Genomic DNA, 25,408 nt, shown 5'->3' with positions numbered 1-25,408 from the left:
GGAAGGACATTATATACTGTTAAAAGGAACCATTCACCAACAAGACATAACAATTAGCAATATTTATGCACCAAATAATGGTGCCGCAAGGTTCATAAAACAAACTCTCCTTAAGTTCAAGAATCAAATAGACCACAACACAATAATTATGGGTGACTTCAACACACCTCTCTCACCATTGGACAGATCCTCCAAACAAAAGTTGAATAAAGAAGCTATAGAACTCAATATCACAATCAATAACCTAGACTTAACTGACATACATAGAATATATCAACCATCATCAAATGGATATACTTTTTTCTCAGTAGCACATGAATCCTTCTCAAAAATAGACAATATATTATGCCATAGGGCAACCCTCAGTAAATATAAAGGTGTGGAGATAATACCATGCATTTTATCTGATCATAATGGAATGAAACTGGAAATCAATGATAAAAGAAGGAAGGAAAAATCCTAAATCACATGGAAAATGAACAATATATTACTGAATGATCAATGGGTTACAGAAGACATAAAGGAGGAAATAAAAAAATTCTTAGAGATAAATGAAAATACAGACACAACATATCAGAATCTATGAGACACAATAAAAGCAGTTTTAGGAGGAAAATTCATTGCATGGGGGTCATTCCTCAAAAAAAGAAAAAGCCAACAAATAAATGAGCTCACACTTCATCTCAAAGCCCTAGAAAAGGAAGAGCAAAACAACAGCAAATGTAGCAGAAGGCAAGAAATAATTAAAATCAGAGCAGAAATCAATGAAATTGAAACAAAACAAACTATTGAAAAGTTGACAAAACTAAAAGTTGGTTCTTCGAAAAAATAAATAAATTCACAGACCCTTAGCCATGCTAATGAAGAGAACAAGAGAGAGAACTCAAGTTACTAACATATGGGATGAAAAAGGCAATATCACAACAGATGCTGCAGAAATACAGAAGACAATTAGAAATTATTTTGAAACCCTATATTCCAATAAAATAGAAGATAGTGAAGACATCGATAAATTTCTTAAGTAATATCATTTGCCCAGACTGAGTCAGGAGGATACACACAATTTGAACAGACCAATATCAATGGATGGAATAGAAGAAGCCATCAAAAGACTACCAACCAAGAAAAGCCCAGGACCAGATGGGTATACAGCAGAGTTTTACAAAACCTTTAAAGATGAAATAATACCAATACTTTTCAAGTTATTTCAGGAAATAGAAAAAGAGGGAGCTCTTCCAAATTCATTCTATGAGGCCAACATCACCTTGATTCCAAAACCAGACAAAGACACCTTAGAGAAAGAAAATTACAGACCAATATCTCCAATGAACCTAGATGCACAAATCCTCAATAAAATTATGGTGAATCGGATACAAAAACACATCAAAAAAATTGTGCATCATGATCAAGTAGGATTCATCCCTGGGATGCAAGGCTGGTTCAACATATGGAAATCAATAAATGTTATTCACCACATCAACAGACTTAAAGATAAGAACCATATGATCATCTCGATAGATGCAGAAAAAGCATTTGACAAAGTACAGCATCCCTTTATGTTCAAAACACTAGAAAAACTAGGGATAACAGGAACTTACCTCGACATTGTAAAAGCTATCTATGCTAAGCCTCAGGATAGCATCATTCTGAGTGGAGAAAAATTGAAGGCATTCCTTCTAAAATCTGGAAAAAGACAGGGATGCCCTCTATCACCACTTCTATTCAATATAGTTCTTGAAATACTGGCCAGAGCAATTAGACAGATGAAAGAAATTAAAGGCATAAAAATAAGAAAAGAAGAACTTAAATTATCACTATTTGCAGAAGACATGATTCTATATGTAGAAGACCCAAAAGGGTCTACAAAGAAACTACTAGAACTAATAAATGAATTCAGCAAAGTGGCAGGATATAAAATCAACATGCATAAATCAAAGGCATTCCTGTATATCAGTGACAAAACTTCTGAAATGGAGATGAAGAAAAACACCCCATTCACAATATCATCAAAAAAAAAAATACTTGGGAATAAACCTAACAAAAGATGTGAAAGATTTATACAATGAAAACTACAGAACCCTAAAGAGAGAAATAGAAGAAGATCTTAGAAGATGGAAAAATATACCTTGTACATGGATAGGCAGAACTAACATCATCAAAATGGCGATATTACCAAAAGTTCTCTATAGGTTTAATGCAATGCCAATCAAAATCCCAATGGCATTTCTTGTGGAAATAGATAAAGCAATCATGAAATTCATATGGAAAAATAAAAGACCCAGAATAGCAAAAGCAACTCTAAGCAGGAAGTGTGAATCAGGCGGCATAGTGATACCAGATTTCAAACTATACTACAGAGCAATAGTAACAAAAACAGCATGGTACTGGTACCAAAACAGGAGGGTGGACCAATGGTACAGAATAGAGGATACAGAGACTAATCCACAAAGTTACAACTATCTTATATTTGATAAAGGGGCTAAAAGCATGCAATGGAGGAAGGATAGCATCTTCAACAAATGGTGCTGGGAAAACTGGAAATCCATATACAACAAAATGAAACTGAATCCCCTTCTCTCTCCATGCACAAAAGTTAACTCAAAATGGATCAAGGAGCTTGATATCAAATCAGAGACTCTGCACCTGATAGAAGAAAATGTTGGCTCCGATCTACATATTGTGGGGTCGGGCTCCAAATGCCTTAATAGGACACCCATAGCACAAGAGTTAATAACAAGAATCAACAAATGGGACTTACTTAAACTGATAAGTTTTTTCTTAGCAAGAGAAACAATAAGAGAGGTAAATAGGGAGCCTATATCCTGGGAACAAATTTTTACTCCTCACACTTCAGATAGAGCCCTAATATCCAGAATATACAAAGAACTCAAAAAATTAAACAATAAGATAACAAATAACCCAATCAACAAATGGGCCAAGGACCCAAACAGACACTTCTCAGAGGAGGACATACAATCAATCAACAAGTACATGAAAAAATGCTCACCATCTCTAGCAGTCAGAGAAATGCAAATCAAAACCACCCTAAGATACCATCTCACTCCAGTAAGATTGGCAGCCATTATGAAGTCAAACAACAACAAGTGCTGGCGAGGATGTGGGGGAAAGGGTACACTTGTACATTGCTGGTGGGTCTGCAAATTGGGATGGCCAATTTGGAAAGCAGTATGGAGATTCCTGGGAAAGCTGGGAATGGAACAACCATTTGACCCAGCTATTTCCCTTCTTGGACTATTCCCTAAAGACCTTAAAAGAGTTTACTATAGGGATACGGCTACAATGATGTTCACAGCAGCACAATTCACAATAGCTAGACTGTGGAACCAATCTAAATGCCCTGCCATAGATGAATGGATAAAAAAGTGGCATTTATACACAATGGAGTACTACTCAGCACTAAAAAATGACAAAATCATGGTATTTGCAGGGAAATGGATGGCACTAGAGCAGATTATGCTAAGTGAAGCTAGCCAATCCCTAAAAAACAAATGCCAAATGTCATCTTTGGTATAAGGAGAGCAACTAAGGACAGAGCAGGGAGGAAGAGCATGAGAAGAAGATCACCATTAAACAGGGATTACAGGGGGGTGGGAATGGGAGAGAGAAGGGAAATTGCATGGAAATGGAAGGAGACCCTCATTGTTATACAAAATTACATATAAGAGGAAGTGAGGGGAAAGGGGAAAAAACAAGAGAGATAAATGAATTACAGTAGATGGGGTAGAGAGAGAAGATGGGAGGGGAGTTGAGAGGAAGGGAGTGGGGATAGTAGAGGATAGGAAAGGCAGCAGAATCCAACATACACTAGTATGGCAGTGTGTAAAAAAGTGAATGTGTAACCAATGTAATTCTGCAATCTGTATACGGGGTAAAAATGGGAGTTCATAACCCACTTGAATCAAATGTATGAAAAATGATATGTCAAGAGCTGTGTAATGTTTTGAACAACTAATAATAAAAAATATTTTCACAACCACTCCTGCCATCAGGCATGTGGACACAAAATAAAATATATATCGTTTTGCACACAGGAGAATGTATAGTATACACACTCCTTTAATCTCCTATCATATAGTTATTATGGATATTTTTATGTCAGCAAATATTGGTGTATTTAATTAATTTGAATACCTACGTAAGATTCCTTTGAATGTAATTATTCAGGATCCTATCCTAGGCTAGGGAAGTTCAAAATTTTTCACTACTACAAATAGTGGTATAATTGTTAGCATCTTTGAATATACATTTTGGAACAGCATGAATTTGACACTGAATCTTACTCAATGTTGGTGACATATCTAGACTATTGCAAGGACATAGAACTTTATAGAATGAACTAGACATAGATGTTTTTCCAAAAAGGTACAAAACCTAATTGAAAGAATATAAATGTCGACAGAATAAAATGTGAGTAGTGACCTTACAATTTAAGTAGCAAATACTGGGAAACAAATGAAGGGGAGAATTGATTGAAAGTCAGGGATGTCTACAGACATGTGTCTAGGAAAATTAACAAAAATATCTCAGCAACTTCTTCTTCAATGATAATATCAAGAGCAATAATTAGTATAAATGCCTATTTCCTTTCTTCCCTGTGTACAGGCCAGGGCCAGATTTTGCTTTCATATATGTCCTGTATGTACTACAAGGCGTTGATTTTAATGAACCTGCAATAACTTCATGGGAAATTTTCCTGTCTGGATAACTTCTTCTAAAAGGAAGAGAAGAGGGCTATGGATGCAAGTTCAAATTCCCTCCAACTTCCCGCACTCAATGAAAAATCAGAGAATAGGGAAAGAAAAGAGAGGAGACAGGAAGAGAAAGGAAAAGTTGATAGGCAGTTCTCTGATCCACTCTCTCCTTTCTCAAAACTTATTCAAGGAGATATCTCAACACATTTGCAGGAGGCTTACACTACACTTCAGATGATGTACATAAATATTTTACTCTCCTTATTACAGACTGTAATCTGATACATCTCACAGGTCCTTTTCCATTGGTAGCAGAAGGGAAAAAAATAAGTTTCAAGCTTCAAAATTAACCCAACCTGACAATTTAAATAAGAAGTTTTTAGTTTCTATTGGATAACATATTGCTTAATCAAGCAAATTTCACTTCTTTTCCTGCTTCTTTTCTCAATGTTTTCTGGAAGGCTGTGTCTTATGTAAACATTTTTTTCTGGCATTGAGAAAGGGCCTAGTCTTCTGCTGGCTTATTTTATAGCATTGTCATCATCTGGAGCTTGGAGCAGAGCTTTCTGTGCACATTCTTCGAGGCATCACAGCTGAATTGGCTAGCTGATGTGGCTCTTAACAGACACAATGTCTCTCAGCTTATCTCACTGTTCCATGGATTCTGCCGGCTCCAGAATTCTAGCTTTACTCCTACATTCTCCATCCCTCACATTGTTTCAGCAGTCTGTACCACCTATGTTTGGTTCAAGTCACCCTGCCATGCTAGGCCAGTGGTAGCCAGTTGGATTTCATTTCAACATCCATGCCACATAAAAACTTAGGATATTTTTGTAAAGTGAAACCCAGGATCTCCCTCCACCTGACCAGGATGTGCTATATTTTTGTAACTGCAATCTAAAGTTGATACATGGCAAAATCCACTTTAGATGTCAAATGACTAATATTACTTCAATCCTATTATTCTCAATTTCTGTAAAAAATTCTTTTCAGGGGCTGGGGATGTGGCTCAAGTGGTAGCGTGCTCGCCTAGCATGCATGAGGCACTGGATTCGATTCTCAGCATACATAAAAATAAAAAATAAAGATATTGTGCTCACCTAAAAAACTAAAAAATAAATATTTTTTAAAAATTCTTTTCACCTTTCAGACAAATGAATTCCTCAGATGGACTAAGGAGAAACACTAATCATGCCATCTTTATCCACATCCTTGTCCTCAGTTTGTTTTGTCTGATGAATACAAAGACTGTGCTCTGTCTTCTTCAACTCCAGGCCTCCGACTGAAGATCAGAGAAAGAGAGGGACTGGAAGGCAACTGCATTGTGGTGGCAGCTGATACCATTACTGGATTCTCACAGAGGGACACTTATTTATAACATCACTTCATCAAAATTAGGATTCCGTCATTTGGGGACTGTCACCATTCATTCCATACACATTCATAGAGTAATCATGTGAAATATACTTTCACAATTACAATGTGTAGCTCACTGATAGCTTCCTCTTAATGTAGCAACAATCTCACCAACATGGTTTGAAACAACAAATTTATCTTCCAGTTCTGGAGGCTAAAGTCCAAAATTAGGTCTCATGGAACTGAAAACAAGGTATGGAATGTCTTCATTCCCTCTGGTTTCATTAGGGGAAAATCCATTTTCTTGTGTTTCCCAACTTCTACTAACTGCCTGCATTCCTAGACTCATGACCTCTGCCATCTTTAGCGCCAGCTATGGCCAGCCAAGTTGTTCCCACGCTGCTTCACTAACTCTGACCCTGCTGTCTCCTTCTCATGAGGACCTGGAATTTACATTGGGCCCCTGGATAACCCAGGAGAATCTTAATTACTTAAAGACATTTGCAAAGACATTCTCACCATAGAACATATTCACAGGTTCTCGGGATTAAGATATAGATATCTTTAGGGGAAACATCTATCTATACTAGATTCAAAGAAAGAATGACTCTCAGTGAGTCAGAAGGCTAAAAAACATGTGGTTAATCCTTTTTTTCTTTTTTTTTAAAAAAGGAAATATAACAGATATATTAAAAACAATACACAGATTGCATGTGAACAGCTCAGTTTAATTTGTCAGGAAGCAAACACACTCCAGTAACCATAATCCAGGTCAAGTTGTAGAATATTATCCACAACCCCATGTTTTTCCCCCATCACATGCCTCTCCATAAGCACTATACCCTCTTTCTTCCCCATAGGCAATTTAACACCATAGATTAGATTTTGCTTGGAATGATAAAGTATTTGTGTTTTTTGCCAGATATCCTTTACTAAATATTCTTTTTATGAGATTTATCCACATTACTACCTGAGAACTCTATTGGTTCATTTTCATTGTTGCACAATATCCCTCTATATGATCACATTAGATTTTATATTATTCATTTTACCACTGATTAACACTTTAATTTAAGCTTGGGGAAATATTAAATAATGTTGTAACAAACAATTTTTGCATTTTTTGCACTTACATACCATTAGGTATACACTAGGAGTCAAAATGGCTAAGTCATAGCATACACTTATTTTCAAGATCTGTAAAGAATACCAAATGGCTTTTAAATATGTGAACAGTTTTTTTGTTATTGTTTTGTTTTAGTTTGGTTTTTAGAGAGTGATGTGGGTGTGGTGCTACAGAACACGATTCAGTGTGCTTATGCTGCACACTCACGGCTGTTCTTTCTTGCCAAGGAATAAATGCATCAGGAGGCTGCAGCACAGCCATGGCATTTAAAAATACTGGAAGGACACCCTGCAACCTGAGGTGGCAAGTCAGAGAACTAGAATTACCCTCACCACCTGCAATGTGAAATTGCTGGAGAAAGTGTGTGCTCACTTCATCAGAGGCACAAAGGAAAAGAATCTCAAAGTGAAAGCATCTGTTTGCACACCTACCAAGATTAAGAAGGGCTGCAAGAAAAGCCTTGTGGTGTAGGTTCTAAGCCATGGGATCACTTCCACATGAAAATCGTCAAGTGACTCACTGACTTGCACAGTCCTTCTGAGATTGGTTTAAAAAAAACAAAACTCCATCAGTATTAAGCCAGGAGTGGAGGTTGAAGTCAACACTGTAGATGCCTATGCCAACACTTGTAAAAAATTGATTATCAGTTTTAAAAATTACAATTTTTTTCAAAGTGTCCATTTATGTCAGCAATAGATGAGAGTTCTAGTATCTATTTATATTGTAAGCATTTGGTTTTATTCTTTCAAATTTTTGCCATTCTGACGTGTACATCAGTATTTTAGTATTTAATATTTAATATAGTCTGGATAAGAAATTTCCTTCTTAATAATGAATTTGTGCATTTTAAATACTCTATTGACTATTTGGATATTCACTTATATAAAGTGTCTGTTTATTTTTCATCCATCTTATTTTGGGTTGGTTTTATTGAAGTCCTTTACATATTCTGCTTGAAAGACTGTTCTAAGATTTTGTCTTGCATATGTGGTTTCTCTGCCACCAAAATAAGTACACAAAATTGAAACCAAATGTCAATTGATGTATGAAAATTTCATTTGTCACTTAAACTTTTGTTAGTATATGACAGAACAAAAGAAAATATTTTACAATTTTTTGAAAATACATTAAGTACAAAATGTAATTTTTTTTTGAAAACTTAATCTCCTAAGGACATGGATGGGCCATATTTTTAACTAGTTCATTGATCCTTAAATGAAAATAATACCCAATGCTGAAACAAGACTGAGTTCAGTAGAGATTAACAGTAAACAGAAAACTTACTGAGCCACATGGAAATACAGGGCTTAAAAAGGTACCTATTGTTGTTGAAAAGATTATTTTCCGTAGAATTAGCAATATATGAACTTTTTTTTCTGACTCTCCTGGTTAACATATGTTGCTATACACCAGTGTTTCTAATCTGGAACTTCCACACCAGTCCATTGGCTTCATTACAGCAGCCAAAGCATTAGTAGTAGCTGTAAATTACTTCAATCGCCCATAAAATGCTACCATGGTTTCACATCAAACGTAGCCACATTGTTTACATCTTTAAACTGACTCATACCATCTGATAGTTTATAACAAGCAGCTAAAGTTTACTTCTCACATGCAGTAACATCACAGTGAATAACCCATAGGGGATTGGAATAGGAAGAAAGTTGATAGTCCAACATTGGACTACGTTATGACTATGCCATTGAGCAGAATGTGAGCAATGATAAATATACTGTTATGTGGTGGATATATTAATTATGTTTTACTTTTGAAAAACATTTTCTTTCTTTTATGAAAGTGTTGTATATTCCTACAGGGTGCCCATGGGAATCTACTGGCCATCTTACATGTTCAACATGAAAGGGTAAGGAAACTTATTTCCATGAGGCCATTTATGAGCAATATGGATGGGAAGTGGTGAATAACTGTTTTTTCCTTTTCTGCCCCCAAATAGATGCTTCTGAGGAATGCTTTATAAGGCTCCTCATGTGGTTTTGAGATGTCATCCCTACAGTGGCCAAATGACTAATGAATCTTTCTTCATTTTTTGCTTCTCTTATACTTCATTCTTTTTTTCTAGGATTATAAATGAACAACCTAAGTATAAGTTTGTGTTTTGTTTTAGCCAGAGTAATTGGGCAAGAAAGGGAACTAAAGGGGAAAAAATAGGAAAGGAAGAAGTAAAAATACTACTGTTTGCAAATGACTATCTTCTATAGTTTAGAGCCTACTAGATGACTACTAGAGCTAATAAATTCAGCAGTGTTCTAGGGCATAAAATCAGCATATAAAACCTGATTATTTTGCTATATACCAAAAATTGAATCTTCTGAGAAAGAAATCAGGAAAAAAATCTCATTCATAATAGTCTCCAAATAAGAAAATAGTCTGTGATGAAGCTAATTAAAGAGGTGAAAGACCTCTGCAATAAAAACCATAAAATATTAAAGATAGAAACTGAAGAACACACAAGATGATCAAAAGACCTCCAATGTTCATGGATATCAGAATTAATAGTGTTACCTTGACCATACAACCAAAAGTTATATACAGATTCAATGAAATTTTTGTCAAAATATCAGTATCATTCTTCATAGCAGTAGCAAAAAAAAGTCCTGAAATTAATTTGGAAGAATAAAAGACCCAGAATAGCCAAAGCAATTCTAAGCCCCAATGGCAAGGCTGGAGACATCACAATACCTGACTTCAAATCATACACAGAACTAGTAACAAAAACTGCAAAGTATCAGTTTATACTTGTAGACCAATGTTAACAATTAAAGGCACAGAGACAAACCTACATAGGTATAGTAGATTAATATGTCATTTAAAGTTTTGTTAGCGTATGACAAAACACGAGAAAATATTTTACAATGTTGTAAAAATTATTAAAGTACAAAATGTAAACTTTTATTGAAAAATTGATCTCCTCAAGACATGGATGAAGCATTATGCATATATTGCTATAATATGCTGACTTTAACTCTTTAGAATGGCTACAGAGGAGTAGAAGAGCTGGGTTATATGGTGCTTCCATGTCTAGTCTTTGAGAAACCTCCATAGTGATTGTACTAATTGAAAATACAACCAACTAAATACCAAAAATAACATTAGAAAAAAATATAACATTTTAAACAAATGGTGACAGGCCAATTATTTACCCCTTGTAGAAGAATGAAACTCGACCCTTTTCTCTCACCTGCCCCTCAATCAACTCAAAATGGATCAAAGACCTAGGAATTAGTCCAGAAACTGTGCAAATTCAAAAAGAAAACATGCAAAGTCCCAGCTTTTAGGAACAGCAACTACTTTCTCAATAAGACTCTGAAAGCTCAGGAAATAATGTCAAGAGATAATAAAATTAAAAACTTCTACACAGCAAAGAAACCAATTAAGAATATGAAGAGAGAGCCTACAGACTAGGATATAATCTTTTCCAACAACTCTTTTGATAGAGGATTAATACCAAGAAAATATAAAGAACTCAGAACTTAACACCAAGAAACACCAACTAATTAATAGGCAAATTACTTCAATAGATACTTCTCATTTGAAAAATTACAAATTGCTAACAAATGTCTGAAAAAAATATTTAGCATCATTAGCAATTAAGAAAATGCATGTCAAAACTACACTGAGATTTCATCTCACTCCAGTCAGAATGGCAATCATCAAGAATAAAAACTACAACAAATGATAGAAAGAATGTGGAGGAAAAGGAATACCTTTAGACTATTAGAGGGAGTGTAAATTAGTACAACCACTATGGAAATCAGGATCGCATTTCCTCAAAAGACTAGTAATAGTAATAGCATATGACCCAGCTATACCACTCCTTAATATGTATCCTAATTATTTAAAGTCATCATACTATAGTTATACATGTATACCCATGGTTATAGTAGAAAAATTTATAATAGCCAAAATATGGAAAAAAACTTGGTGTCTGCCAATGGATAAGTGGATAAAGAAATTGTGGTATATATGTGCAATGCTGCTTTATTCAACCATAAAGAAAAATTATATTATGTCAATTTCTAAAAAAAAGATGAAATTTGAGAATATTGTTTTAAGCCAAATAAGCCAAATGTAGAAAGCCCCCATCCCCATACCCCATATATATGTGTGTGTGTGTGTATATATATATATATATATATATATATATATATATCAGTCACAAAATTTATATCTCTATCCAATTTGTTGTTGAAATTTGAAACTTCCTGAAAGTATTAAGACTAACATTCATATATAGTTTGTAAGGACAGGAAGAACTGGCTACATTCAAATACATTCCAGGTTTCAACTTCACATGCCTGGTACAGGCATCTTCACAAAACAATGTCAGTCTGAAATAACAGAATATGTGAGAAAGATCATTGTATTCAAAATGAGAGTTTCATTTGATTGTTTTTAAGCACATTTTTATACTGCACTGTAGTTATAAAAAACATTGCTATTTATTTTGATATAATCATATAAACATGGAATAATTTGTTTCCCTCCAGTCCCTAATACTTCCCCTTTACCTCCTCTTCTCCTTCCTCCTGTTCCCTTTCCTTTACTCTACTATTTTTTCTTCAATTTATTCATAGGCTTCTTTTTAAAAATAATTATGACTTAATAGATATACATAAAGGTGAGTTACATGGTGGTGCATTCATGTATGTACATACCACAATTTGGTCAATTTCTTTCTTTTTAATTTATTCATTCTAATTAGGTATACATAAAAGCAGTATGCATTTTGATTTATTGTACTCAAATGTAGCACAACTTTTCATGTCTCTGATCATACATGATGTAACATCACACCTTATGTGCAGACATACTTGTACCTGGGGTAATAATGTTCATCTCATTCCAAAACATCTGTCCTGCCCCCATACCCCCACTCATCCCTCCTTTGACCAAAGTTCCTTCATTCTTCCTATGCCCATTCCCCATTATGGATCAGCATCCACTTATCAGAGAAAACATTCAGCCTTTGTTTTTTTGGGGATTGGCTTACTTCACTTATCATGGTATTCTGCAACTCCATCCATTTACCTGCAAAATTTTATATATATATATATATATATATATATATATATATATATATATATATATATATATCACAGTTTCTTTATCCATTCATTTACTGAAGGGCATCTAGGTTGCTCCCACAATTTAGCTATTGTGAATTCAGCTGCTATAAACCTTGATGTGGCTGCATCACTATAGTATGCTGAGTTTAAGTCCTAAGTCCTTTGGGTATAGACCAAGGAATGTGGTAGCTGAATCAAATGTTGGTTCCATTCTATACTGGGATACTGGAAGTTTTCTAAGGAATATCCATATTGCTTTGAAAGAAACCTATGAAAAAATTGAAGGAAGAATAGTAGAGTAAAGGAAAGGGAACAGTAGGAGGGAGAAGAGGAGGGAAAGGAAAAGTATTAGGGACTAGAGGGGAACAAATTATATTCCATGTTGATATGATTATATCAAAATAAATACCAATGTTTTGTATAACTACAGTGCCTTAATAAAAATGTGATTAAAAATAATCAAATGAAACTTCCATACTAGAAGTTTTCTAAGGAATCTCCATACTGCTTTCCAGATTGGTTGCACCAAATTTCAGTCTCACCAGTAATGTATGAGTGTGCTTCCCCCCATATCCTTGCCAACACTTATTGCTGTTTGTATTCTTGATAACTGCCATTCTGTCTGGTGTGAGATGGCATCTCAGAGTAGTTTTGATTTGCATTTCTCTAATTACTAGAGATGTTGAACATTTTTTTTCATATATTTCTTGATCAAATGTATATATTCTGCAATTGTCTGTTCAGCTCCTTAGCCCATTTATTGATTGGTTTGTTTGGTTTTTTTTGGGGGGGGTAAGTTCTTTGTTTTGTGGGGGGGTAAGTTCTTTGTTTTGTGGGGGGGGGGTAAGTTCTTTGTTTTGTGGGGGGGGTAAGTTCTTTGTTTTGTGGCGGGGGGTAAGTTCTTTGATTTTTGAGTTCTTTGTACATCCTGAAGATTAGTGCTCTATCTGACAAAAATCTGGCAAAAATTTTCTTCTAAAATGTAGGCTCTCTCTTCACCTCATTGATTGTTTTATGTTGTTGAAAAGAAGCTTTTTAGTTTGAATCCATCAAATTTATTGATTCTTCATTTTATTTCTTGTGCTTTAGGAGTCTTGTTAAGGAAGGCAGGGCCTAATTCGACGTGATGAAGATTTGGGCCTACTGTTTTCTCTATTAGGCACAGGGTGTCTGACCTAATTCCCAGGTTCTCGATCCACTTTTAGTTTTCTTCATGGTAACAGATAGGGGTTTAGTTTCATTTTGCTATATATGTATTTCCAATTTTCCCAGCACCATTTGTTAAAGAGGAAATCTTTTCTTCAATTTATGTTTTTGGTGCCTTTTTCTAGTATGAGATAACTGTATCTATGTGGGTTTATCTCTGTGTCTTCTATTCTGTACCATTGAGCTACTAGTCTATTTTGGTGCCAGTACCATGCCTTTGTTGTTACTATAGCTTCATAGTATAGTTTAAGTTCTGGTATTGTGATGCCTCCTAATTCACTCTTGTTGCTAAGAATTGCTTTGGCTATTCTGGGTCTCTTATTTTTCCAAATGAATTTTATGATTGCTTTTTCTATTTTTATAAAGGTTGACCTTGGGATTTTAATTGGAATTTCATTGAATCTGTATCAGCACATGGGGAAGTGTGACCATTTTGACAATATTAATTTTGCCTATCCAAGATCATGGGAGATCTTTCCGTCTTCTATGGTCTTCTTCAATTTCCTTCTTTAGTGTTCTGTAGTTTTTCATTGTAGAGGTCTTTCACCTCTTTTGTTAAGTTGATTCCCAAATTTTTTTGAGGTTATTGGGAATGGGATATTTTTTCTAATTTCTCTTTCAGAGGATTAATCACTGATGTAACAAAATGCATTTGATTTATGGATATTGATTTTATATTCTTTCACTTTGGTGAGTTCATTTATTAATTTTAGAAGTTTTCTGGTGGAGTTTTTTGGATCCTCTAAGTATAGAATCATATCATAATGATACTTTGAGTTCTTTGTTACCTATTTGTATCCCTTTAATTTCTTTCTTCTGTCTAATTGCTCTGGCTAGTCCCAGAGTTTTAAGGACTATGTTGAATAGAAGTGGTAAAAGAGGGAATCCCTGTCTTGTTCTGTTTTTTAGAGGGAATCCTTCCCATTTTTCTCCATTTAGAATGATGTTGGCCTTGGGTTTAGAATAGATAGCTATTACAATGTGAAGGTGTGCTCTGACTATACCTAGTTTTTCTACTGTTTTGAACATGATAGGGTGATGTGTTTTTTCAAATGCTTTCTCTGCATCAATTGATATAATCATATGATTCTTATCTTTAATTATATTGATGTGATGAATTACATTTATTGATTTTAGTATGTTGAATCATCCTTACATCCCTGGAATGAACCCAACTTGATCATGGTGCATTATTTTTTTAAAATATGATTTTGTATGCAATTTCTCAGAATTTTATTGAGAATTTGCATCAATGTTTATCAAGGATATTAGTCTGAAATTTTCTTTTATTGATGTGTTTCTGCCTGAAATTTTCTTTCATTGATGTGTTTCTGTTTTGTTATCAGGATAATACTAGCTTCATAAAATGAGTTTGGCCAACAAGCACAATAACAAGTGTATAATGTCATTAGCCACTGGGAAAATGCAAATTAATACCACACTGAATATTTTACATCCACTAGGATAGGTATAACAACAAAGGAGTACCAAATGCTGAAAAGGGCCTGCAGAAAGTAAAACTGTCATACATTTTTGGAGGGAATGTGAAATGGTGTAGCTGTCATATAAAGCAGTCTTAACAGTTTCTAAAAAGATTAATAGTGAATTATGATATGGCCTAGGAATTCTAATGAGACGTGTGTACCCCTCAAATTGAAAATAACTGTTAAAAATACTTATACACAAGTGTCCATAGTGGTACTACTCATAGTAGCGAAATAGATGGATATAGCCCAAATACCCATTAATTAACGTATAAATAAGATGTGTTACATTGATATAATGAAACATAATCAACCATAAAAAGATGTTCTGATGTAGCCACTTTGTGGATAAACCTTGAAAACATTATGCTAAATGAGAGGAACCATAGAGAAAAAATGAAATATTGTGTCATTCCCTTTATAAGGAATATTCAAACTACATAAATCCAAAGATTTGAGGGCAGATTGGTGTTTGCCAAGATCTATGGGAGGTGGGAATGGGGAATGATTGCTTAATGAACTTGGAGTTGTCTTTTGTGATAATGAAATTAGTTTGAAACTTGATAGAGGTACTTGTTCTGTAACATTGAGAATGTACTAAATGCTAGTGGACTGCAGACCAGGACTTATGGGCTTGGAGTATAGCTCAGTGGTGGAGTACTTACCTAGCATTCATGAGGCTCTGGGTTTGATCCCCAGCAATGGCAAAATTCCAAACCAGTAGTTTTCAATTCCTTAGAATTAAACATGTACTACACACTATTGATTGGAACTTTCATGGTTTTGGCAAAGACTGAGCATGTTCAAAAATCAAAGAATGTGCTCTGCATACTCTTCTGTCTCCAGGCTTCTACTGTTTCTCTCCCTATAAAAGTCCTTTTGAAAGTCCTTTGGAAGAATTCTAGCTGTATTCTGAATAAATTAAGGGAAGTAGTCTACACAATTTCTTTTTCCTGGGAGAAGAACAAGAACCAATAATCCAGGAAGCCATATCCAGCTTGAACTAAATGACATTTGGAACTGTAGGGGAGAAAGCAGTTGTGATAATTGCTCTCTTAATTCTGGAGGTTCTTTCAGATTTTCCCTAAAAATGAATCATTAGCTCTGGAGGAATATTTCTTTCTAGGGATATGGTTGAGCCCTGCTAAAAACCAACTTTCTTTCTGAGCTGTATAAGAAATGCAAGAAAATATTTAATGGACATGTATTTCATTATCATTATGGCAAAATTCTGCTCAAGTTTTTCTTCACTATTTTTCCTAGTAAACTGTAAGCATTATGAGGCCTGCTTTTTAATGCTATAAATACAATCACAGTGTTTTGTTTTAAAAAAATGTAAGTCATAAAGAAAAATCTCTAGGTAGAGATTCTTAGAACAATGGAGATTTCCTCTGTCCCTTATATTAACAGAGAAATGTGTCTGACTAGAAAAATGTCAAGAATGGCAACAATGAATATTAATCTTATTTCTATGATCCAATCTGTGAATATTTATAAGTGTTAAGTTTTTCTGGTCCCTGTTAACATAAATTCTAATGCAAGAAATCTTGCCATATTGAAAAAATAAATAAGGCAAAAAATTATTTACTTTTGTCTCAAAACCATGACCTCACTGTTGGATTGGCATCAGGACAAGGACTGAGATTTTGGTAAAAAATGTGATATGACAATTTTTTGCTAAAACCTCAAAAATATCAAAACATCAGAGTAATCTGGTACCCAAAGTACTCTTTCAAGAGAATAAGAGTTTTGTACTGTGCTATCTCAAGCCAGAAGTTCTGGAGGAAACTTTAGGACACCATCCTATACAAAAACTAGCACGAGGCCAGTATATAGGAGAGTTAATCTGAAAATCACCTACGGATGTGGCTTGTGTCTCACAGAATGGGGCTCCAGTTCTTGAGAATATTAGTGTAAGGGGACAGATAGATGAGAATGGTGATAACACCAGGTTAAAAGTATAATTCAGTAAAATGGGACCATGTTGCTGACCCCCCATACATGCTTTCTTATCCAAAAAGCAATCTTCCTGAAGCTTCACTTGGCCTGCATAGACAGAATATGTCACATCATCAGCAAACTGAGGCAGGGGACAAAGGTCAGGCAGTTAGTATAGGTAATGAATGATGGGGGTCCAGAAAGGATGAGGACTGATTAAAAAACAGAGGACAATGGGTTGTTAACTTCTGCTATTATGCTCCTGGGCACTCAGGATTGTTAACCACAAACTCCAACTTCCCTGCTCCAAGGCATATATGGAGAATAAAGAAGATGTTCTGAGACTCATAAGAGAACAAGATGCACCCCCTCCTACAGAAACCTCACTCTAGGGCCACTTCTCTTAGAAATTTCTCTCTATCACATTCTTAAATAAAACTTGCTTTCTATACTTGCCTTGGCATTTTTTTTGGGGGGGGTATATTCTTCAACACCAGGGAAGAAGGACCTGTTTCTGATCTCCATGACACATATCATTCAACAAAGAGCCTGCCAGCTTGAACAGAAAGATATACAGTGAGTAGAAAATAAAAACAGGCTGGTATGTCCCCTCACCTCCATCCCCAAATTATGCTGTCAGGAAGCAAGTTGATAAAACTGCTCACCTCTGAACATTAACTACTATATATAAAAAAAGGAAGGATGACTCAGGGCAGAACCAAGAGCCCAGGGAGCAGAAGCAGAAGCCATTATTTCCCTCAGAACTGGAAACTTAATCAAGGAACTTCAACTGCAGTTTTTAGAACCATCTTGGTCTGTTGTTACATCTCTCTGTCTACCCCATTTTGCAACATTTTATCTACCTACTTGTCTACTTACTGCCAAGAGCCTGTCTTCAGGTTGTTCCAGAGAAAAGTGCACCACCAAGAGCAGCTTCCTTCCCCAAGTGTGAGAGGCAGAGGTTTCACAGCTGCAGTCAGTTTGGGTTTCTTTATTAAGAGAAGGAACTGAACTGAACCTCAGAGCAGAACACCTCCCAGTTCTCCTTCCTGTTGTGGGAGATATTCTCTTATTCACGTTTATTACTTTAGTTCCAAACAAAGAGTATGAAATATATGAATGTTGAAGCAATGTGTGATATCTGAATAAGGAACATAGTGTATCTGAGCTGTTTTCCTCAGGAATGATGATGGCTATTCCAATTAATTGACATGAGGAACACAGGGGGTGTAAGGCTGGTGACCTAGCATCTTACCAGTAAGACTGATCTTCTCCCTTTCAGTGGGAGCATAGGCATTATTTTATGAAAAAGAGTTTTAGTATTAGTCAAATGTTTGATCTCAGAATCCAACAGTTACTACAGAGAGAGATTAAAATCCTTTAACATCTCACGTTAAATATATTTCTGTGGTATAGTTTAAGTTCACTATTCAGAGAGACTGCTAACTTTTTAGACAAAAGTAGGCTCTAGAAGGTTTTTCTTGTGTTAAAAAAAATCTATACCAGCCCTGATAAAGTACAGAGTGCATGCAGGTAGAGGCTTTTCTCTTTGATATCTCCTTCCTAACTAGGAAAGGTCTTTTCAAGACATTGAGATTCCTTGCCAAGAGAGAGGTTACCCCAGGTGGCTGCTACCTAGGAAACTTCACCTGCATGAAAAGAGAACACTGTGCTCCTGGTCCCTGCCCTTCTAGGGATGTGCCACCCTCCCTCCCAGAAACCCAGCACCTATACCCTAGCTTAGCTCTACATAAAGTTCACCCATCTTGCCCTCTTTGAGTCTCATGCTTTGGTATGAAATTCATGCTTAAGCACATTAAAAATTTGTAGGCATGTTTTCCCTCACAGTATGTATGTTGTGAGTTCATTTTGATACTAAACTTATTAAAACCTTTGGAGGAAAAAGAGCAAATTTAAAGCTACATTATCCCTACATTATCTGTATATAAGAGAAGCAGAAGAATAATGAGAAGATAATAATGTAGTAGAATGATGAGAAGCAGCTAAATGGTGGATTAATTTTTTAGCAGCAGTACTATTATCTAGCTCAATAATAGCCATGAGGACAAAAGGAGATGACATTGGTGACTCTCACCTAATGCTTGGCCTGAAGGACATGTTCGAATATAATTTTTTTTTCTCCCCAGCACACAACTGACTTGTAAGATCAGATGTGTCAGAAAAGGAGGGATTGAGGGATCTCCCCAGCTACAATACTCTAAGGGTTTAATTTGAACCTCTAAGACTTTCTCTGTGATTGCCAGCATCTTAGAATTGTTAGGGCTTAAGAAATTTCATTCCCTGAAATTGGATTATTTTGGCATGCTGAGCAATTTGATGTAAATAATCCATTTCAGGGAATGACATTTCCTATGTCCTACCAATAATCCATTTTCAGGGAATGACATTTTCAGGAAATAACTTCTTTTTAATGTGCATTAATACCAGACTGCAAAAGGGAACAATGGCTTTTTATCACTACCCTGAATTCCCAGTATCAATCTCAAATAGAGGACTGATTAATAAAACTACATTTGCATGAACTTTTCTTACCACATTCTATCCCTTGGGCTCATTCAAAATTCAAAGACTGTCTTGGAGACCACCTTCTCTACTAAAAATAATTTCTAATCCCTCAAAATTATCTACCAATCTCAACCCTACCTCATAGAAAATGGATATGTAAGTTTGTGCATAATGTTATATAGGTAGTTAATCATATTCCTGTGATTGTCCCCCATGCTGTGGTTTTGCCATTTTGCATGAAAATAAATATATATAACTTTTCTCCTATTTGATGTTTGTTTGTTGTATTCCAGTGGCCCTTGAGAGGTCAGAGAGTAATTTTCCCATTGCCCCCACATAGCTTTTGGGGGATTACCTTGTTCTCTTGTGCCGAGGCTTGTACTGGGGCCTGTGTTCTCTGATGCTGTGCTAGGAGTCCACAGGTGATAAGCCCATGTCTGACCTTCCTGAGATTTCTTCACAGTGAGCGCACACTGCCTGTATATTGTAGAATCTCTAAAAGTGTTGTATCAATTGATGAAGTTAGTAAGCCCTCCATTCCATAGTTTGGCTGTGTCCTGTAATACTGGCCCACCCACAATGCTGAAAACAGACTTTCGGTTTCATTTACAAGTCTCATCTCAATTCCAGGAAATGATTATTTTAAGCAAGCATTGCTGCACCCCTCCCCTGACTCAAGCAATGGCAAGTCCCTACTGAGGTGGATGGCGCAAGGTGTCCATCCTCTGGAGGAGCGCAGTATGTTTCTGGAAATGGGCTGGTTTGTTTTTGTATTCCTTTAATAAGTATAGTTGAGACTTCTCATATGACCATTAAGTATGAAGGAAAAAACATGACTTTCCCAATTAATGCAACTACTTCTAAAGAATAGATCTGTTTGCTCTAAATGCAATGATTCAGCTGTGGAACATAAATTGTTAATGTCTAATGAAAAACTCCCTGTATTCCTGTCAAGGAATTTTTTGAGAAATTAAATTAAAATCTAGAGAAGAAGAATTAATGTTAAGAAGACAGATTAGTGCTTAGTACTGGGAAACTTGTTCTTGTTCCTGTGCAAAATGGTTTGTGCTCTTACTCTTGTTTGATTAAAATTAATAATAAGTTAACCACTTGCTGTAACCATGGCACCGGTTCCAGTCAGTAAGTCAAGAAAGAATAGTCAAAATATAGGCCAATAGTCTGGGACATTTCTGACTATTATTAAAAGTTAACTAAGCAGAAACAGCTCACAGCAAAACGCAAACTGAAAGGAAAAATGCTTGCTTATGCATAAGCCAAGATACATTCTTCTATTCTAATTGTAGCTACTTAATACTTTGTTTCTTTGAATAATGATTCCTGTTTTGTAATCACAAAGTACTGTGAGCCTGCCAAAATGAAAAGTATATATGATTAACTTCACAAGTAAAGATTGGGATTCAGCACCTTCACTTTGGTGTCTGTGTTGTTTCTCCACCCCACTTTTGCCGACTCCTTACCATCCATTCGTCTCCTGAGACCCCCTGTTGTAGCTGGACTTCAACAAAGCATATTTTCTCTAGGTGCTTCTGTGTCATGTTTTTTCTTATTTCTGTTTTTCTTTTTTCCTTCTTTTCAGTTGCCTAATATCACTTCTACTTGAAAAATTCTGATGTTTTTATGATGCATTGAGGGAAAGGGAATATACCAAACTCCTCCAGGGTACCTTAAGAGAGTCCTATGACCCAGCACCATCCTGGGGAGGACTACGGTGACCTAAGAGAGTCTGAGAGCATTTGCTTCAACTTTGTACTCCAAGTGCCTCACTTTCCTTACCCTATTTCCAGCCCTCACCTGGCTCTGGCTGAAAGCTTTGTGGATTCCCCAGTACATTTCCAATCCATGAGTTAATGAGTGAAGGACAGCTAAGAGTGCTGGTTCTTTCTTGCCAGGACTTTGCCACTAGTCTTTTCCTTAAAGTACACTCAAGAGGTTTTTTTTTTTTTTAAATTTTTAAAATATTTGTTTATTTATTTACCTGTTTATTTATTTATTGTAGTTGTAGATGGACAGCATGCCTTTACTTTGTGTATTTTTTATGTGGTGCTGAGAATCAGACCCAGTGCCTCCCACGTGCAAGACAAGTGCTCTGCCACTGAGCTACAGCCCCAGCCTGGTTTAAGAGGTCATTTTATAACGGACTCTATTAACCATTTGAAATTCAGCAAGTGATCCTTGAAATTGGAAAATAGAGAAGAGGAAGAAGAAGACAAAATGGAGAAGAGGAAGAAAACTCACATAATCCAAGGAAAGACAGGGAGTCATCCGTTTCTGCCTTCTTTGGGTTTTTCTCCCCACCTCTCAGGGCAGGGTCAGCTGCAGTCAGTAGGCTCCGCTTGCCAGAGAAAGCATAGAGAAATGGTATCCCCCTTGCTCTGGATATTTAGAACATTTTCTATTTCAAATTTCTAATAATATGCACACCCTGTTCATTTTAGAAAGCACGGATTTCTCAGCAAATTACCAAGTGGTGTTTTCCTAGCAAATAAGCCTTCCTCTCACACGCTGTGCAGGCCCCAGTGAAGGGTGAGTCTTTCAACATATTTGAGCTACCTCCAAGTTCCTGAAAATCAACTTAGGCAACTGGTACCATTTTGACCTACATGTCAGAGGTATTATCTAGAGTAAGGCTAGTGGGAATACATGGTTTTGCTATGTGACCTTGAAAACTTGATAACATTTTAACAATTAGTTAATTAATAAAAGTAACTAAAACTACAGGGTTTATTCAGATTTCTTGTAGTCTTGTGATCAAATCAGATAATTTTACTTGCACATCTAAAATAGAGGCTCAAAAATTCCTTTAATGTCTCCTTTCCATTCAATGAGGAAGGCTCTTTATTATTAACTCAATCTCAGCCCTGTGTGGGGACATTGAACCCAGTTATGAAAAATACAAGATGGAACTCAAGCAAGCTTCTACTACCATGTCCAGGGGAGAACCTCCTGTACTTTTCTAAATATTATTATCATTCTTATAATCTATGGTAATAATTACTATAAAATATAGGATAGATATCCACCAGTGGAAATCTGAAGATGTAACTATAGAGAATTTATAATGGGGAGGACTTAGGGCAGCTTCCTTTGCAGAGATTCCAGGGAGACTGTCAACATGGCTGAGCTCTACAGTGTGGCCACCGTGGAAGTCAGTGATAGGGACAGGCCTGGAGGAGAAACTGCTGTGTATGAGGCAGCAGTTCCACTAGGGATTCCATCCAATTTATTACATATTTACATGCCTCAAGCCAAACTTCTTAGTTTCTGACTCAGGTTGATAAAAGGAAAAGAGAGAGATGGGTAGAAGCCCAGTGATTCTAGAAAGTATCTTCTATCTCTTGAACAGTGCCCCATAGCAAAATAGTCCCTGATTTCCTTTTAAAACACTTTTTGGAATAGCTTTCATTTCTGGGTGATTGGAAAAAAATTTCCTTTTCCTCATCTGAATCCTGGTTGTATAGAGTAATCTCCTGTTGTTTTGATGTAATAAATTATAACTGGGAAAAAAATTGAGTGGCCTCTTTACATACTGGTCTTGCAAGCAGCCACTTCCGTTTCTTTCCAATGTGTTGCACCTGACCTCTGAGTGGCTGAAGAGTGAGAAACAACATCTGCAAGAGAGGCAACACTGTAAATGGGGCTTGCCCCAGCAGCACCCAGGCTTGGCAGGAGCCATGGGGATTCATACAATCTTACACCATAAAACCAATTGAGCCCTTCACTCTGGCTCCAGTTTACCTACCCACTGAGGCCCAGTGTCTTTTCCAACTGCTACTGAAGAGAAATTACTGCGTTGTCTGGTAGCCTGTATTTCTATCACCTGAAAGATTCATCATGACCGGTATGGCTTGGACCTGGACTGCCAATGACCACTACCAAGAACTCAGGTTGCTGAAATGGGACACCTGTCCAAGGGGCAATATACTGTCAAACAGTGTCCCTCGGTGAGTGATGCTGCTGAGGGAAGCACATACTCATTATCCCTAGATTGCCCTCCTTTGTCTTCAGGGTCATCCAGCAGCTCAGAGAGCTGTCATAGCTACCACAATTTTAGGAAACTCTCAAAAGTAGTGCTACATGACAGCAGTTATGAAGCTGCATGAAGTAGCACAAACATTAGGAAGCACTAAGAAATGACCGTGTTTGGGGACAACAAAGTGGGACCCTATTTATTTAATTTTGAATTTTTTTTCTTACTTGCTTGTCTTTAATAGACAGAGGTCATATTTATCCTGGAGAAACATTTTTTACTATATCTCATAAACTGGATATGGAATTTTTTAAAGTTCTCACATTCGGGTCAAAAGTCCACAGCTACAAAACCAAAGGCAAGAAAAGGGTTTTATTATTCTCCAAATGGGTTATTTGTGGTTACATAAAGGGAAGTATTTCAAGATTGTATTTTTATTTCTTGTATGATCCTTTTTATTTTCTATATCCAATATCTTTCTGAAGCCCAGGACTTCTAAAATACTTATATTCCATTTTCAATTCTAAACACTCTGAGAGATTCTCACTTCCCATTCTAAATACCTTAAAAATCTCTCTCCACCTGTATTCCTACCCATGCCCAAACCAAAATCAGTAGACATTTCCCTTGGAAGGATCTCTTTTGAGACTTTTTAGCCCTGAGATGATCAGCTATTACTCTGCTTTATTCATTTCCTTTTCCACGCTCTTGTTGCTGAGAGCCATAGCCAAGTATGAATGACGCATGCATTTTTGGTTGAAAGGTGATGGCAGCAAGCCATTGAGATGATATGATTATGTTAAGATCTGCATTCAATTGGATATTATGCCTGGGCCTGCTACTTTGGAGCTCTAGTGGGACTCCCATAGAGTTCCCATTGGTTGGGGAAGTACGGTAGGAGTGATTTCTGGAAGAGAGATTTGCCTGTTGGTATAATGTGGCCCGGGAGAATGTGTGTGGTTCGGCATATTTCCCGGGAGCATTCATGGCATTGGCGGGAGTTTCAGAAATAAAGTTTGTTCCTGCTTGAGTGGCTCATGATTTTGTGCCCAGTCAGACTGTGGCACTTGTGACTTGAGCCTTCCCTTAAACCATCTTTTTCTAGACCCTAGTGAATAATATCAGGGTAGAGGACAAGAGGCCTGAATAGTGGTGTCAGTACTCACTTCTCCTTCACATGGAAGAATCAGAGTATCAGATGTATAGCTGCATTTAGGGGCAAGTGACCATGGGAGAACACTGTAAATCAGCAAGAAAGAGAATGGAGTCTTGGAAGTTTCTGAGACCTAAACAGTAGCATAATAAGAAAAAATAATTGGCATCTGCCACCCTATTTCTATAGTCATGAAAAGAAGAATCTCTCTTCATAGGGGCAAGGGTAAATGACAGTCCCAACAAACTTTATTAGTGTGGATACTGGCAATCTTAACTACTGTTTCACAGTCCTCACAGGTTTGCAGACCACTCACATAAGTAACTTGAAGTCTGCACATTAGCCTTACTTTGGAAAATAATCTCACATCATCTCTCAGTGATCCCCCAGGGAGCTTAGCCAGAAAAGACATTGAGAAGTGGACTACTGTCTGAATTTGAATGTTTTAGGGATCTGAATTCCTGCATATTCCCACCTCTGCGACAATGCAGACAATCCCCTTCATTAGCTTGGGGGCTGTAGCTCCTCAGTGAACCCAGTAGACTTACTCTGACTCAATCCCACTGGATTCCCTGCACTGAAGGCATCAGGTGTTGTGACATGGAGGAGCACACTGCTTTCCTCAAGAACTGGATCAGGGAGCTTGCGCTCTTAGACCAATGGCATGGTCAGGAACTTGTACACTTGTGCCCGTGTCAAGAATGAAGACATGTACCCATGTGGTTCCTGCTGCCTCTCTCTCTCTCCTGTGCCTTGCTGAGCTGCCTGTTATTGACAAGACAAGGAAGTAACAGCACAGTTCCTTTGCTGTACAACCACAAGGTTGAGCTGA

Source organism: Urocitellus parryii, chromosome 4 (genome assembly GCF_045843805.1).
Source record: "Urocitellus parryii isolate mUroPar1 chromosome 4, mUroPar1.hap1, whole genome shotgun sequence".
Lineage (NCBI taxonomy): Eukaryota > Metazoa > Chordata > Mammalia > Rodentia > Sciuridae > Urocitellus > Urocitellus parryii.
This window is presented reverse-complemented; position numbering follows the sequence as displayed.